Source organism: Falco biarmicus, chromosome 4 (assembly GCF_023638135.1).
Source record: "Falco biarmicus isolate bFalBia1 chromosome 4, bFalBia1.pri, whole genome shotgun sequence".
In the NCBI taxonomy this organism is placed as follows: domain Eukaryota; kingdom Metazoa; phylum Chordata; class Aves; order Falconiformes; family Falconidae; genus Falco; species Falco biarmicus.
Genome location: NC_079291.1, coordinates 111,615,177 through 111,632,494, shown reverse-complemented (window position 1 = coordinate 111,632,494; position 17,318 = coordinate 111,615,177). Strand labels below are relative to the sequence as shown.

At 39.6% G+C, this 17,318-nt stretch overlaps 1 protein-coding gene across 2 annotated transcripts in view; it reads left to right on the top strand.

Moving 5' to 3' along the window:
• The window catches only part of CENPP (centromere protein P), a 149,703-nt gene that overhangs the window by 128,462 nt on the left and 3,923 nt on the right, over window positions 1-17,318 (top strand). The window lies entirely within an intron of this gene.

Here is a 17,318-nt window from a genome sequence, read left to right as displayed (position 1 = left end):
TTACATACTGAGACTGCCTTGCCCAAGACCTTTTCACAGTTCTCTTGTACACATTAGCCACAACCTGTCTAACCAGTTAGTTCCAGTCTGTTATTGTGGTGGATAAGTATTTTTTTGCTTTTTCAAAAATTGTCAAATTTTACAAAAATCTTTGAGGTTCACTTACTTGAAGTTTTATGTCAAGTATAGCGCATTTTATTGGTATAATTTTTCTCTTGTGTGTGCGTAATTTAACTTTTCCTCAGCTTCTGTAGTCTGAAGACTTCTGAAAACCATGGCAACATAATCTGTACGTAGCAGACCAGTTCAAACTGGTGTTGTGCTGCCTTGTTATTTTACTGATGGTGATTTTGATATGGCACAGTTGTCCATATGTAACGAGTATGAGATCCAGAGAGGTTTTGCATATCATTTGTCTTGAAGAATAATGATTGCCTGATTATGATATACCATGTGTGGAACAAAGGTACGCCATCTACCATATTTACTGGGATGAAGTGAGATTTTACTCCACCACCTGCAGGTTTAAATTATATGTAATTATGTTTATATTAATGCAATTACTGCAGAGTAAAACTAATGGGTGTGGAAGGAACCAGTTAATGGATATTCTGTACATGAAGAGCCCTTTATTTCTTCTGAAAGAATGGAGTGTCAACATATGTACAAGAATTTTAAGAGAATGCTTCAGAGTAATTGTATGTGGGGTCTTTTTCCAGTGAAATTAATTTTCTTTCTGGTACCTCTTTGTTTATATGTGTTTTAACCTGGCAAATTTCTTTTCAGATTGGCTTTGGGTTTTGGCAGTTCGGGGTTTTTTAATAAAAAGTAGTGTGTAGATGTAGATGTAGAAAGTGTGTGGCATTCTTACCTTTCAGCAGTACTTTGAATGAAAGAAAAAAAATCATTTAATAGTTTCTTATGAAAATATTTCAGTTGTATGAGCTTCACTTAAATGATATGAGATTGAATTTATGTCATGGCATGCATGCTAGCATCTTGGTGATGCATAACTCGCAGAGATGTCGCTGCAGAGTGCACTGACCTGTCCGCGTTAGCTTTAACTGGCGAGCTGGAATATCCACAGTGACACCCCCGGCAGCTCCAGCCTCTCTGAGCTACTCAAGTCGGCAGGCCACCAAAGAAGGATGTGCTGTTGTGGCATCGCTTGGTACTTGAATTAGCTGTACTAAGTCTAATACATATGAATCTGTTAATCAGACCTATTGCTGTGTAGGCAAACATTTTGAGAAAAAAAGAAAGCCAATTACTGAGGCAGTGTTTTGTCAGCTGATTTTAATCTGACAGTTTTAACACAGAGTCGCTTCAAGCGAGTAGCTACCTCATCTTGTGGCTGAGCACCCATAAGCCCAACAGCAGTGGATACAACTAAAACAGATGAAAAAAATGGATGATCAGAAGTGAGTCTGTAAAGTGATGGATTGGTAAATGTCATACCCCTGCAGAAGTTACAATGAAGGGTGTGTAAAGTAATGCTGTAGTTTCTTACTTGTCAAGTAAGAAAATACTAAGATGTAGAAAGTGGAGTAATGAGAGTTTGAGATAATACGGACCATATTTGGGGACAGAATGTGTGTTTGCATAATGTTTGTTTATAGCAGCATTTGTTTATTATTTCAGTGGCTGATTGGAGTATACTCAAAAATGTTTGCAGCAGTTCTGAGTGTGGTTAACTTATTTCCTCTTTTAGTAGTTGTTCATTTTCTACTTTAAAACATTTTGCTACTTTTGTACTGTTTTATTCATAATCCTTTTACAAGCACATCGGTTGCAAGGTAACTTGTGTTGTTTTAACTGCCCAAGTGTCTGAAATGCTTTAATTGCCCATTTTCCTTTTATGAGTGAATTTTTAAAAGATTGAGTTCACTAAAGCTAACTCAAAGCTGTGCCATAAAACAAGACAACAACTTGTATCAGAGTATAAGTTATTTTTTAATTAACAGTTATTAAAAAGCTCTGATCAAAGCAGGCCATATTTCAGCACAAAAGTCAACAACTTAACAGCTGTTTGAATAGTGTCGTAATTTAAAATTGTGAGGTGTTGTTTTAACCATAACTTCAAAGAGTTTGGGAGTTGTTAGGGGTGCAGCTGTTTGATTTTGATTTTTTTTATTATTTTTTCAGTAATACTGTAAAGTGTAAACTTCTTCAGAACTATGTCTTACAAAGTACTGTTAACCTCAGATTAGTATTTAATGTTTTTAAATAATTCCAAACCATCTGAAATTTTTGAAAAAGTTTCTTTATTTTTTTATTCATGATTCAGTGAGGGGAAAACTGAGCAGAGCTATCTGTGCCTAGTGGTTACAGCAGCAACACTCAGCCAAGTTGTTTTTCTCTTGAAAACCTGTTTTTGTCATGAAATTGAATTAAATATGTAAAATGTTTTTTCTGTCTATCTTCAGGCGATAAAATGAAGTGATTGTCATCAACATCTGTACTTTGTTCTTATGAGATGAAAAACAGTTCATAAATGGAGTAAGTGTTCTCCTGCACCAAAGAACTGGTGCTTTTAACTCTAATTTAATGCATCCACCCATGGTAATGCTCCAGCATGTTCCCTATGGTAATGCACCAGAAGCTTCTTCCCAGCAGTACTAGAGTAAGAGTAGCAGTTTTGTTCTGCAAGCATGCATGAACTTAAATTTGTAATAATCAAGATAGACAAATGGGAAGAAATAAATATTGTCACCAAAGTATATCAGCGTAAGAAAATGAGGATGTAGTTGCATCTAGCACTGAATTTTTACCACTAGCTTAAAGGTTAGCTTGACTATAGCTTGACTATAACAGTCGTGGTGAAAATAAATGGAAAGATGCAGTATTTCAGCTGTGTGACTGACTCATTGGAAAAGGCTTACACACACACTACACTGGTTATTAAAGCAGTTGGGAAGACAGAGGGACTCTGTGATATTTTGGAGCAGTGATTGATACCTAATTCTTTATTCGCTACTTTTTCTGTATTTCATAGTCTACTTGTGTTACGTTATGTGTATTGTACAAGGCAGAATAAATGATTTTGTCAGAAGCATTTTCTCGTTTTGTTTCAAACAGCTGGGAGATTTTATAAGGTACATTCATAGTGAGTACTTAGATAATTGAATGTTGTAACGTCTTTGTCTCATAGAATTTAGCAGGAAAGATGCTATGAATTAGTAAGGATTGAACTGTTAGTAATTCTGAATTCATAGGGCAATAGGTTATGTTAAAAATGAGAAGTGGGACTTTTGGAGTTATAAGAGCTGTAGAAGCTATCAGCTGCGTTATTTTCAAGAGGCATAAAGATGTACATAGTCTAGACAGTGCTACTTTTGCACTGGCAGGGGCAGCTGCAAGTAAATGCTAATACAGGAGCTTATTCCAAAACAGAAAGGAATAAAAATAGAAAAAGCCAAAGATGAGGAATATGCTGGAGGCCTCAAATGTTAGTTTGCAGTGTGTTTTGGAAGAGTCATCCAGAGGTCTTTCTACAGGGGAAAAAATGAATATTGAAGCAGTCCAGAACGACTTTTTAAATAACACTATAGTGCTTGCCTGCCTTCTCAAATGTTTCCTACCTAACCATTGATTATCTGTGTATACCTTACCCTTCCTGCTGTGGGACTCAGCTTGGGTCTGGAAATGTAGCCTGTCTTTGAGTGTTACATCCTCATCTTTTTATACAAGCTGGGAATAACTACGTGTTTAAATGCTGGGAATGCAAAGTCTTCCCTTTGTTGCTTTAATTTCCTTCTTGAACTATTTTTACTCATCCATCCATTACTATCAAACTTTTTGATCTTACTCTTTGGTCACTTGTACTTGCCCCTTTCCCTCTCTTTTCCTTTTTATTCCTTTCTCTTATTTTTCCTCTTTGTTATTGCTGCTTCTCTCCCTCTTTTTCTGCATGTACATACAAGAAAACCAAACACTGGATTTTTGGTGCTTCTCATATGACTTTATGTTTTTTGTCCTGTTAATATACCTCAAATAATTGTAGATTCATTAATTGCTGCTTGAATTAGAATGCTGGAAATGTGTGCACTGTTGCTTATATTGAAATGGTATGATAAAATAAAATCTTTTAAAATACTGCTCTTAATTTGGGTGGAGGCCTGAAATCTTGACTACCCAGTTAGTCTATGGCATTTATTAATAGAATTAATAATCAATATGCTTATGCGCTCAGCAGTTTGTCTGGTAGTAGGCCATCAGGTCAAAGCCTGAAGGATGTGCCCCTTTTGCTGAGCTGCTAATACTATAGAAAAAAGAGAAATTCTTCTGGCATCTGTTGTACCTTGCTAAACTGACTTTTCTAATAACCCAAATGATTGTGGAATCAATGAACATTAATTGATTTCATGCATGTGGAGTTGCATTCCGAATCAAAGCAATGTGTTGCTATATGCCATGCAGTACTAGCTTCGTCCTTTTGCAAAGCACACTGAACTCCAGCAGTCCTGGAGTCATTCCGCGATCTAGATCCATGATCATTCCATTTGGAGTTGCCAGTAACTCAGGCCAAACAGTGGCGTTTTGCCATCGGTTTGTGTGGAAAACAGTTGGTAGCTGGGGGGGTTGTGGAGGAATCTGGGATGGGTGCAGACGGGGAGCAGAGGGCTCGCGGGCTTCTTGCCCTTCCTCGCCTTCAGCGTGTTCGAGCACGTTCTGGCAGAGGCTGGGGGCCAGTAGCTGCGCTGCACACAGGCAGCATGCTGCAGCCTAGCGCTGGTGAGTTAGGACTAATCCTCTTGTTAGCATACAACTGCAGAAGGGAAGGCTTTAAACATACACTAACTTTACGTGCATGAGTGTCTGTGTTCCTTTACTTCCTTAAAGCTTTAAAAACACCAGAGAATTAAACAATTGTTTGAAAAACTGAAGAAGAAAAATGAAAAAAATAAGCTGTAATATGAACTAATTTTCTTTCAACTGGACTTCTCCAAGAGCAAAATTTATTTTGTTTCAAATGTTTCTGCAATGCCAGCCATTTAAATTCAAATTAAAAAATGCCTCAGGGTTGCATCGAAAGTGAATGAACAACACTGGCAGCTAGTATTAGTTATTACTATTACTTCTTTGTATTATAGCAGTACCTAGCAATAAACCAAATATTTATATACACACATCACAGTACATTCTTGGTGACCACAACTTTGGCATTTAAAAACTAAATAAGGTGGAGCATAAGAATATGTTTTTGCCTGGCAGCTGCATGCGATTTCTCCTAGTGGATAGGCTGAAGAATTCTCATCACTGCCCTGAATTTTTTTGTACTTGGCAGTATACAAATATTTGAGTCAAAATCATCCTTGTTGTGAAAGATTTAGTCTTAAGGTATACTACAGAGTTGCAGAGTGAATAGCATTGCCGTTTCTTAGTGCTCCTTATTTTTTCTTCTGTTTTGTTATTTGGGGTTTTACTGCTTTCTTACTGAGGTAATTTAATAGATCAAAGTTTGAGGACAGTTGACCATTTTTAAGAGTATTATTTATTGACAGCTTCACACCCTTACACATACCATAATTACAAATTGTTAAATGTTTTGATGTACTGTAAATTGCTTCTCGTAGATGCTTGGGCCCTCTCAAGAATGTTTCCTGTGTCGCTGTTCTTTATGCTAAGAATGCGTTTGATAAACTGAAATGTCATGGTTTTGACAGCCAAATTTAAAGAACTATATTTGGGTATTACATGAAAGGAATTGAGTGGCTTTAAAGCTTTCAGGGTCTTTTCAACAGGACTGGATCCTGCTCTTGTTGATAGCATCAGGTATGTTGGCATTTCATGTTAATGTTTATTTTCACATAAGCGGAATATTTGTTGATAATTGTTAATAACCAGACAAATGCAAGCTACTAGGTGGCAGGTTTTTGTTGAGACTGTCCTAAATGTAATGCTTTGTAGAACCACTTAAAAGAGGATGTTTTGGGGAAAAGATTTTAATGTATCTACAGCATGTTTTTATAGAAAGCTTTGCTTTTCACCTCGTGCAGATGTTAAACCTTTTTCTGATGCTCAGGAATACTACTACTATGGTTTCTGTGAAAATAAGCACTGATTTACATGACAGTGCATTTTATGTACCTATATGCATATGTTTAAATAAAAATATGGCCCTTATGGTGGCTAGATAAATGAATATTGTTGTACTATATGCAATAGGGAATTATGCTGCGGACATTTTAGATGTTCCAGGTGGGTCTATGGACATACATGTCTTTACCAGGTAAGATAAACGTTTGCCCACATGGAAGCGAATAACCCTTCAGACTCTTTCAGAAAGGCAGTTCTCTAAGCTTTATTTGAACAAGACTGCAAATACCTTTCATATATCTGATCTATTAATTGGCAGCCAGTGTTGATAAGTAAGTAATAATAACTGGATTTATTAGATTATTTTGTTCTGTCCCTTACTGTGTGCCATCCTTCTTGCTTTGAGTTTCTCTCTGCAAAGTCTGTAGTACAAAAAAACTTGGGGGAAGGATGAAAAGTGTTGATGCTACACAACAATTGGTAATATGTATTTTGGGTATATTATATTTATGTTAATTACTGGCTGTTTACGTGAACTGACTCGCTGGCTAATGGAGTCAAATGAAAAAGGAAAAAATTCTCTCATCTGAGGCAGGTACACTTTAGGGATGACGTATCTCAAAGTCTAGTTACTGTACCAATGGGCTGTACCAATGTTCTTCTAGTTGTATAAATTAAGAGAGTTTTATTGGTTCACAGTAGTTCTCTGACTCTTGTCCTTAACTGTGCATTTTTAGCCTCTGCCTGGTCCACAGTCAAGATGAAACAACCACAGTAGTAAATAATCAGCATAGGCTGAATAATTTGTCTAAAAACTTTTTTAATCATACTTTTTAAAAATTAAATGCCTAATATTGAGCTAATTTAGATGAACTCGATGTTCTTTATTGTGTCCTATGATTTTTATTATTAATTTTAATTCTTCAGGGTACTTGGAAAAAACTACCATAGCTTCAGAGCCAAGTCATTAACTAAATTCAGTTGCTTTTATTTAGATTATGTTTAAAATCCGTTGTCTGGAGAAGCTTGATAATGTAAACTGTACAAAAGCAAGTTGGGTCACACTTGATAATCAACTTTTCTGTTTTTAAATCCAAGTTGCTTTATGCAATCCTGGGCCCTTTTACTAAGCCATCAGAAAGGCTTACAGAGGATTTTGCAGTATCTCCTATGCAGAAAAATATTTAAAGATCTATGAAGTATCTTGCTTCTGTTGTAATTTCTCTCCTAAAAATGCCTTTTCTGCAGTCTACTTCCTTCAGATTATTGAAAAATTGGCTCACAATTCTTTCTTTAAAATTTTTGATTCTTCATGCTGTTCTTAATACGGCATCTTTTTTCCTTTCATAATTTTTCTTTTTTTTTTTTTTTTGTCTCTATACTGTCCTTGACTGCTTAGTATCTCTTTTGCTAAATTAGACATACCTGCTGATTTCCACACAGTCCGTTATATTCAGTTTATCATCAAGAAGTGTTTAGTTATACTTAACAGCAGAAGTAGGGTAAGGGTTTCAAAATACCATATAGTGAAAAACAGTATGTCAGTAAACTTGTAGAGGAAGAACAGAACTACTGAGCTCTACTGGTGTACTGTGGATTTCCACCAGCAGAAATGCCCTGGTGCAGTGTTAATGCTCTACCACAAAGAACAAATCAATTAGTATGTCTTGGACTTGGAGCTGTGTAGATACCTGTGCAGCGGATGACACTACAGCCATCTTTGTGTTAAGACAGTGTATTTTAAAATTTAAATAAAATAACAAATAGGCCCTAAAATTTTAATCTAGAAAAACTGGGTTATTGAAACTTTAAAAGGCAAAAGGAAAGCCAGAACTCACTCAGAGGATGCAATTCTTCAGTTTAAGTGGATAATCAATAATATCTGGTACAGAAGTAAGTGATGGGGGATGTGCTGTCCCTGAGTAGCAGATGGTAAGCTTGTTTTCTGTACATTCTTCCACTGATCGGTAGGTCTGGCAGACTTGTTTCCAGGAGGACAGGCTTCAGGGAGCCGTGCAATGTCTAGGCAGTCGGTTCCAGATGATGCATGTGACGGGATTGCACGGAAGGTGATCTTTTAGCAGCAGAAGCTTTCTTGGTTCCTGGACTCATTTCTAGCCTCTTGCCCATGGCCCACTGTAATCTTCAGGTCTGGCAGCGTCTGTGTCTGAGGGCAGCATGAATACATGAAGATAATTTTGGAACCTGGGGTAGTGCAGGGTGTCCACTAGGGAAATGTGAAGTCTCTGAAGGCAGAGCGAGCAAGCCTGCAAGTCTTTTCAGCTGTTTTGGAGAAGTATTTTCTAATTTCCAATGTGCCTGTTTACTAGGCAAGCAAACATGGAATAAAGTACCCTGGTTCTTTTGCTTTTAGAAACACTGGTTTGTAAATGCCATACATTGGTCAGGAGTATAATTTTTCATAAACTAGTGGAAATCTTTTGCCTTGGCAACTTTCAAGAGAAGTAACAGAGAGAAGACTGATCTCTGCCCCAGCAAGAAAAAAAGTAAAGAAAAAACGTCTGCAGCCTCTGTGTTTGCTAAGTGTTCTATTATGTATCCCTTCCTGCTCTTTCCAGTGTTTCATTTTCATTTAATTATATTTTTCTTCACATTTTAAAAATAAACTTCTAGTATGTATTTAATTTTTTCCAAGTCTGCTGTAATAAACATATGGTTACCATATGACGAAGTGATACTGAAATCAAATGCTTTGGAAGAGATGCCATGGGATGTGTATTTGGGCCAAGGTCAAGCTGGTTTGGCTCTTCTGCAGGCGTACAGCCTAGATCCGATATGGAAATACAAACAGTATGGTAAATTAATGGTCATATAGCAAATAGTGACAAATGCATCATCTACTGTAGAGTCATGGTTGGACCAAGCACGAAAAACGATGTTATGGAAATGTGAAAGAAAGAAAAGAAATGGCAATGGAAACAGTGTAGGGGCCAAAAGAGCGAAGCTGTAATCAACTGCAGATAAAAAGAAGAGCAAAGCAAAGGAACTTCACTGGCAATTTGCTAATGCTCTGTGAGTTTTGGGCTGGTGATGTGTAAGACCTCCTCCCAGCTGGTTTCAGGTACTGGTGTAGAGCATTGACTTAACTTGAAGAAGTAGATGTAAGATTGAATCTTACTGGAGTGATCTGTACTCCTGAGTTACGGATCTGGTCAGCTAAAAAGTGCAGGTCTGGAACTGGGTGGGTTCAGAATTTCTGTCCAAGTAACCAGCTGCATGTGTACTACGGGAGGAAACCAGGCATATCCTGAGCGTGTGAGGAAATGTTGGGAAACATTTTCTGCAAAGATTTCCCCTCTCCAGGGTGACATTCATACTGTTATTCCTCAAGTCTGGCCCCTAAATTCTCCTTTTCTCTGCTTTCCTCTACTGAGAAGGAAACGTGCGTGCTGGCAGTACCACTTGCGTTTCTAGCTCTGGAGGGGAGCTGAGCAATGCAAGGTGCAGTGTGGCTGCCACACTGGCAAAACGCTTTTTTGCTGTGCACTTATTTCTGTAAACTTGTTCTTGGGTTCTGAAGATACTTGTAGTTTTGTGTAATTTGCATAACACAGATCACCAGCAGGACTTTTACTGGAGCACAACATTTCCTTAGATGGGAAGATGGAAGATGTGTTTATCCTGAGATGTAATTACGAGTGGTGAAGTTTTATAAATCCATTTTGCAAATGCAGGTTTTTTTATGCTGTGTAATTTAGTTGAAGGGGAAAAGTGCATTATCTTTTCTTGGTTTCATTGCCTTTAATCGCACAAAATGAGAAATGTGGTGACTTTTGAGATCCTTTCTGCTTTGAACTTTCAATGTGCCATTCTTTGAAGATACTATAATTCTCTACCCTGCAAAGCATGTTAAGCAGTTTTTGGTGCAAACATTAAAGAAAATATAGTATGCAAGAACATGTTCATAGAAGGTTTCTCTTCTGTAATTCTCTGAGTCATATTTTACTGTTTAAAACCAGGCTTTGTCAACGTTTTTCTCCTGCAGTAGTAGATGGAACAGCTTGTTTTCATAGCTGTAATTTATTACATATCCCAGTTGCTTCAAATATATGTTTATGCTTAGCCAAAAATATAAGCGTGTTGCCATCTTCTCCTAAGCATATGATACTGATCTGATGGAAGTTGACCTCTGATGTGCTAACAATGTTTAGGTTTATGCTTTAACTAAGCTGTCTGTTTACTGAAGAGGTTGCCGTGTTTTACTCTAATTGGAATCATTGACCTTAGGTTACAACATTGCTGTCTTTCAGGCACAGCCCAAACTTTGCCTTCACAAAGCCCTGTGAGGTGGTGCAGTAGCTAGCAGCGCACCCCACTTGAGCATCTTGCCCGCTAGGACGTGTTGGTTCAGTCACAGAACTTTGGTTGGTGCTGAACCTTCTGCAATACCTGTTTCCTGGCATGAGTATTTGTGTTTAGTCCTGAAAAAAAAATATGGATCTGGTCAAGTGGGGCTCTGTTCCCTCATGTTTCTATGCCTGTTACTCAAGTCCGAATCTCATTATGACCAAATGGCCAAACAGCGCTCCCCAAAACATCGGTGTTGTTAATCCAGCAGATATGGGACTCAGCCATACTTTTCTTTTAAAATCAAATATAAAATTGAATAGAATTTATACAGCATTGTTAGTTTTTTAAACATCTTTAACATTTTTAGGTATGAATAGAGACTCATTGCCCTGCATGAGAAGAGGCAATAAATGGAGATTTGCATCTTGTGGAATTACTGTAAAATTATACTGGAGTGCCAAGGTGTTGATCAGGTGGGGTTTGTGCAGTGCTAGCTACTGTTTGAGAAATACTGAAATATTCCGTGTTATGTTAAGTGTTTCTAATGTTCTATATGTTTTAGTATAGAGGGGAAGTTAGAATGAGAGATATTTTTCTCAAACCTAGGTAGAATCTGTAGAATGCTACCTCAGTAATTGTGTATTGTATTTTTTACTCTTAATTGCAGAATGTTGTGGCACTTGGGGACATGGTTTAGTGGTGGACTTGGCAGTGTTAGGTTTACAGTTGGACTTGGTGAACTTAAAAGACTTTTCCAACCTAAATGATTCAGTGATTCTGTGAGGATCTATCACAAACTCATATGATGGACAGAGACAGATGAATCAAGGAGGGGGATGCTGATTCCCGGAGTACACTATTGTGAAGTACTACCGTAACTGGGATGCTGATAAACTTCCTTGCTCTGGAAATGAAAATTTTAAAAAACAACTTTTTTGTAATTGAAAACAATTTTCAGTGAGATTCCAGTTCTGCATTGCTCTGAGTTAGGGAATAGCCACAGCATTGCTCCAAATATCAGTAGACAATATCAGTAGCTCTGGATAAATAGCTTTCTAAATGTTCTTCTATCGCTGTAGTGGAATTCAGTTAGAGAAAAAAACACCACCTTACAAATGTATTTTAAAATTGTGGATCATATATGTACATACACACAGTAAATGGCTGCACAAGCGAAAAACAGCGGACTGAGGATTCACTGCATCTAATTCTTGTCGCATTGACTCTTTACATCCCTTAAAGCAAAAGTCCATGGGTAGAAGCTGAAGTGTAGTGCAATCAGTACACCGTGTATCAAATACAGATTTTTAGATAATACAGAAGTTGTTTCCACAGGAAGATACCAAAGAGAATATGAAATGGCGTATAAAGAATACTTTCTTTTTCAACCAAAAAATAAGTGGCATGGGATAAAGTGGGTTTTTTCCTTCAAAATGTATATGTTTAAGCTTTACAAATACTCAGTAGCTCCAAAAGACCTTTGCTTCTAGTATTAAGCTGCTGAAGAAGCAAATATTTGAACATCCCAGCCCGTAAGGTACACATGCTCAGTCAGAATCTGAGATGTATTACCTGAAAGTAAATTCAAAGTAGCTCTTTCAAAGTAAGTTATATTGCGTTCTGTATTCATTGGCTTTTCAATACATTATGGGTCTGTATTTTCCCTGCGCAACTGATGCTTCTGAAAAATAAGGAGAAATTCGCTTGCTTTACATTTGCATCAGTTTACATATACAAGAACAAATCTTGGTAGACAAAGCTGGTCAATATAACAATAAATGTTTATGTTGATTTGGGTAGTTACTTAATGGATTGGGGTTTCTTTATTTGGCTAGATTTAAAGCAGTGGAGGGTGCTCAGTTTACCTGTAGTTGATACTGTCTTTATAATACCAGAATCATTTTAGTAAGTGTGGTAGTCATAACGCTGGGTTTCTTTCATTAGTGTCCCTCTGATTTGTCTAATGCTTTCTGTTTGGTGGATACCAAACAAATCCCTAAGGAGACAGTATAAATTTGCTCATTGTGCTCATACATTTAAATTGTAATAATTGTGTTACTTTCTTTGTATACTTTTAAAAAGCTCTGAGATAAAATTTAATTGAACATGTAGCACATTAAAGCCAAAAAGTCTTTCTGTAGGAATTTTCCCTTTGTGAATGGTTTGTCTTTCTGACTCAGTAATTCCAGTTCACTAGACTAGAAGTCTTTCACTGAATGTTGTGAGATGGCACTTTCCATGGTCAATTTTTGGACCTTTCAGGCTTTGAGCATTATATTTAATGACACTGGTAGTGGTTACATTACTCTATTAAAAATACATAAACACTGCCATTGTACAGCAAAAGCACATTGTACAGAAAGAACACAACTGAAGCATGGGACACACCTGCAGCAGCTGCCGGCAATAGGTTTTTCCTCTCCTTGCGTATTCTAAAGGTCCCTGACTTCTCCTGTTGATTTTCAGTTCAAAAGAAGTCTGAAAACAAGGCAACATTGAGACAAACCTTCTCAAAACCATAGCTGTCTTATACATCTTCATCTGCTTACATTAGAGGTTTTTCTTTCATCCTCGTGTTCAGATTTTGAGTGTGCATCAATTGATACAGTGCTGCTCTTGCCCAGTCAAGCAGTGGAGAGAAGGGAAAGAACAAAAAATAGGATGCATTTCTTTTCAGATACAGTATTACTTATTTCTTGATTACATTGCAGACTCTTTTATTGCATCTGTTGAAGTCTGAGGTGCATGTTGGTACCAGAAAAGTTACATTTCTTGGAGAAACTTTTCATTTGACTTAGGGCTTGCCACCGTGCTTTAAAAATGCAGGAAAGCATAAATCCTTGTATTTTCATGCTGGTGACAGCTGTCTTACAGGTTAAAATACTGTAGTTAATTGAAATGCATTAACAAATGTATTGTCCAATATCTAAAAATGAAACTCATCAAAGCAACCTAAATTTCTAGAAAGATAATTGAGAATGTATATATGATGTTCGGTTTCTGACAGATGAGCATAGTTTATGACTTGAGGATAGGAGTTCTTGGTGAAGTTAGCACCTAATATTTTAGCCATGTGCATTAAAGGCCGATAAATTATAAGACCAGATCTCATAAATGGAACTGTAGTTCTCTGGGCTAGCAGAGCTAGCTAGCTGCTTACTAAAAGCAGAAATGCAAACTAATTTCCAAACCATAATTGTTGCAGTTAACTTGTATTTTGTAGCTTGGTGATTGCTGTTTCAAAGTAGCTGTAGAACTTGATCATGGGAATAGTAAAATAATTCCTGTTATCTGAGTTAGACTACTGTAACTTAGAAAGCAGAGTGCTGCTACAGAGAGTGAGGCTGTGGGAGAGCACGGCTGCGCTGAGTGCCGACTGTCGTCCCGTGGGGCAGCACGCTGGGATGGCAGCACGCTGGGATGGCAGCACGCTGGGATGGCGGCACGCTGGGATGGCAGCAGACTGGGATGGCAGCACGCTGGGATGGCAGCAGACTGGGATGGCAGCAGACGGGGATGGCAGCACGCTGGGATGGCAGCACGCTGGGATGGCAGCAGACTGGGATGGCAGCAGACTGGGATGGCAGCACGCTGGGATGGCAGCACGCTGGGATGGCAGCACGCTGGGATGGCAGCACGCTGGGATGGCAGCAGACTGGGATGGCAGCAGACGGGGATGGCAGCAGACGGGGATGGCGGCAGACGGGGATGGCGGCAGACTGGGATGGCGGCACGCTGGGATGGCGGCAGACTGGGATGGCGGCACGCTGGGATGGCAGCACGCTGGGATGGCAGCAGACTGGGATGGCAGCAGACGGGGATGGCAGCAGACGGGGATGGCAGCAGACGGGGATGGCGGCAGACGGGGATGGCGGCAGACTGGGATGGCGGCACGCTGGGATGGCGGCACGCTGGGATGGCGGCAGACTGGGATGGCGGCACGCTGGGATGGCGGCACGCTGGGATGGCGGCAGACTGGGATGGCGGCAGACTGGGATGGCGGCACGCTGGGATGGCGGCAGACTGGGATGGCGGCAGACTGGGATGGCGGCAGACTGGGATGGCAGCACGCTGGGATGGCAGTGCACTTGACAGCTCATGAAGGGATTGACATACATTTTTGCAATGGGTAGCAGACTGGTGGCAGTGGGTTTGACTGTTTAATGCCTCTGGAATTTAATCATATTGTTATAGGTATTTTACAGTATTTGGAATTTTCATCGTTTTCGCAAATAATTTGTATTTGAATCACTAAAGTTACACTGATGTTGTTATTTGAGGCCTTGATGCTGCCACCACGTGTGTTATTCTAGTGGATGACACCGTGGCCTTAGCTGAGCAAACCGTACATAATGTCAGCGCCTGTTAGGGGTTGCTTACACCTGCGAGGGGGTTCACAGTAGCACGGCTTGCTCAGCACTCTTTATATACACTCCTTACACTAGGCCAAGTCCCAAATTATTAGTAAGCGTGAGCTATTTTTCCACTTAAGAGCAGAGTAGCATATTTTCTAAGTGGGTTAGAAGCAAATTTGTCTGCTTTTATTACAGCTTCTGCCTTGCCAAATTTGCTTTGCATTCATAGTCTCTTAAGCTGGGTAACTGAAACCATTTTCCTTGGATGAGTTTTAGTATGCAGAAAACTGAAATGCAATTTGTAACAGTGGAAGAATAATATATCTGTTAAAAAATAGATACTACAAGTGTATTCACTTGGATAGCTCTGTGTGTGTGTGTGTGTGTGTAAAATCTGTCATGGGAGAAGGGGCAGAATGTGTATTCCATCAAGATGGTCATCCCTTTGTGATTTAGAGACTATTTCTGTTTTAGACAAAAGTTCCCATAAGATTCCCCGCTTGGACTCCTGAAGGAGCTGGAAAAACAATTTCCGTCCAGAAGTAATAATAGCATGGGCTTTTGGTTTTGATCATAAACTTGACATTTAAAAGTCATCTGAGGAAAGATATTTCTTGATTAAAGTCAGGTTTTGCTTAATGCAGTTGTAGCTGATCTTTCCCATCGCGTGTCACGCTACTCACTGTGATGTGTTTCAGTTGCCCTGTGTCCACTGTACGAGATCCCGCAGAAGCTACTGATGCTCCCAAGAGACCTTTCAGTGGATTGGGTCATTCTGTTACCCTGATTATTGCTTGCCTTTTCTTTTCCCCAGGGAAAACTTGGAAAAGTTGCACAGCAGAGAATATGAGGTGTTAACCTGGTACCCACAAAGCGTATTTGGAACTGTCAGTCTTTCAGGACCGCTGCAGCTGGTGCATGCTGCGTGCCTGTTTGTTCATTTGCATGCCAGATCCCCACATTTGAGCTGTGGGATCCAGGCATTTCATACGTGGAGTATGAAAAGTAGATGGTGTGACTGCGGTTCCTGGGGTTTATTCCCTGAATTGTCAGTGTTTAAGGTCGCACGCTTAATCCTGGCTGCAGTAGTTTTACTTCCTGCTTCTGCCATGCGGTTTTTTGAGGGATCCATCCTTCGGTGAGCCGGGAGCCACACACCCTTGCGGGGGGCTGGGCAACGTGCTGCTTCATGCCACTGTTACGACTTGAGTTTTAGCTGTATTTCACCTGAAGAGAGAGGTATTTGTGGTTTGGCTTTTTGTGTGTTTTGTGGATAGCTAAGATATGATCTTTACTGGAAAGAAGCTGGATTTTATCCCAGTCCTGTGAGTTTCACACAAGATCAGATGTGCACGGCATTCCGACTGGGTGCCAAAACCCGGCATTTATCGAAGGCAGAGAATAACGGCTTGGTGCGTGCAGAACTCACCAGTGCACGCTCTGCCAGGTACACGGAAGCTCTTAACAGAAAATCATACTCTTTGAGATTTCCTTGAGATACCAGTGGTTTCTGTACAACATAAAATACCACCCACTAGCTGGGGGTGAATGCATTGATGGCAGCAGCTACACAGGAACCCCCAAACAAGTCATGGGTGCATGTCACAGTGTTCTGAAAATTGGAACTCTTGCCTAGTTCCTCTGATCTGTTTTGTCTTGTGATTCCCAAAGGCCCTCAGTATGGGCGAGTGGGGATGAAACATGACTCAGTGTTTAGCTATGGTATACTTGGGATCTCCTACCAACAAGGAGCTTGGAGAGCTGAGTTCACCAGGTACAAGCTAATCCTCAGTTTCTAGTGTTTGCAGCTAGATTCTCTGAGACCTGTGATACCAGACAAATGAAGGCACAGAATGAATAACAAAGATGTGGGTTATTGAGAAGGGAAGCCTGGAAAAACTGGCTTGGTTTGTCATCAGAGGAGCATAATTCCACAGGGAGTAAAGCCAAAAAACCGATGACTGTTCTGCTAGATGAGCGACCTTAGATCGGCCACGGTTTCATGCTGTGACTGCCATGCACTTCATTGCCCTTTTGTGTCCCTGTTCCCAGGATAGATCATGCTCTTTATCCCCATGGTAAATACAGTACTAGAGACTTTGTAGAAATTAAAACTGGCAAATTCCATGTGGTTTATGTCATTTGGCATTCTGCACAAACCCCCTTCACTTTGTCATAAATTCCTAAACCAGGGCAAGGTCACATCTGGTAGCAATTTCAGTCTGCCAGATGAGGCGTAATCCTATAAAACCGAACTCATTTTCTCCAGTGCTTGTCAAAGACGAGCTCTCCTGCTCCTTTTCTGTCAGACACTTGCCCTGTGAGCTCTGTAGAATGATTTGGGCTGACAGACTTTTCACACTTTATAAACTGCAGTGTTTGGAACACCGCGTTGTATGTAAGGACATGACGGTGCAAGCAAGTAACAGCGTTAAAGGCTTCATGGTAACAGGCTGTGTGTAGATTCCATTTTCTTTTTGCAATAGCCCATCCCTGCAGGATGCAGTAATTGCCACCTTTATTAGTATTTTGATGTATATACATCTTCTCATACCCCGAGTAACCTGTCATCTTAGGTACTGCATCACAGAAAAATTACATAACTTCTATTCT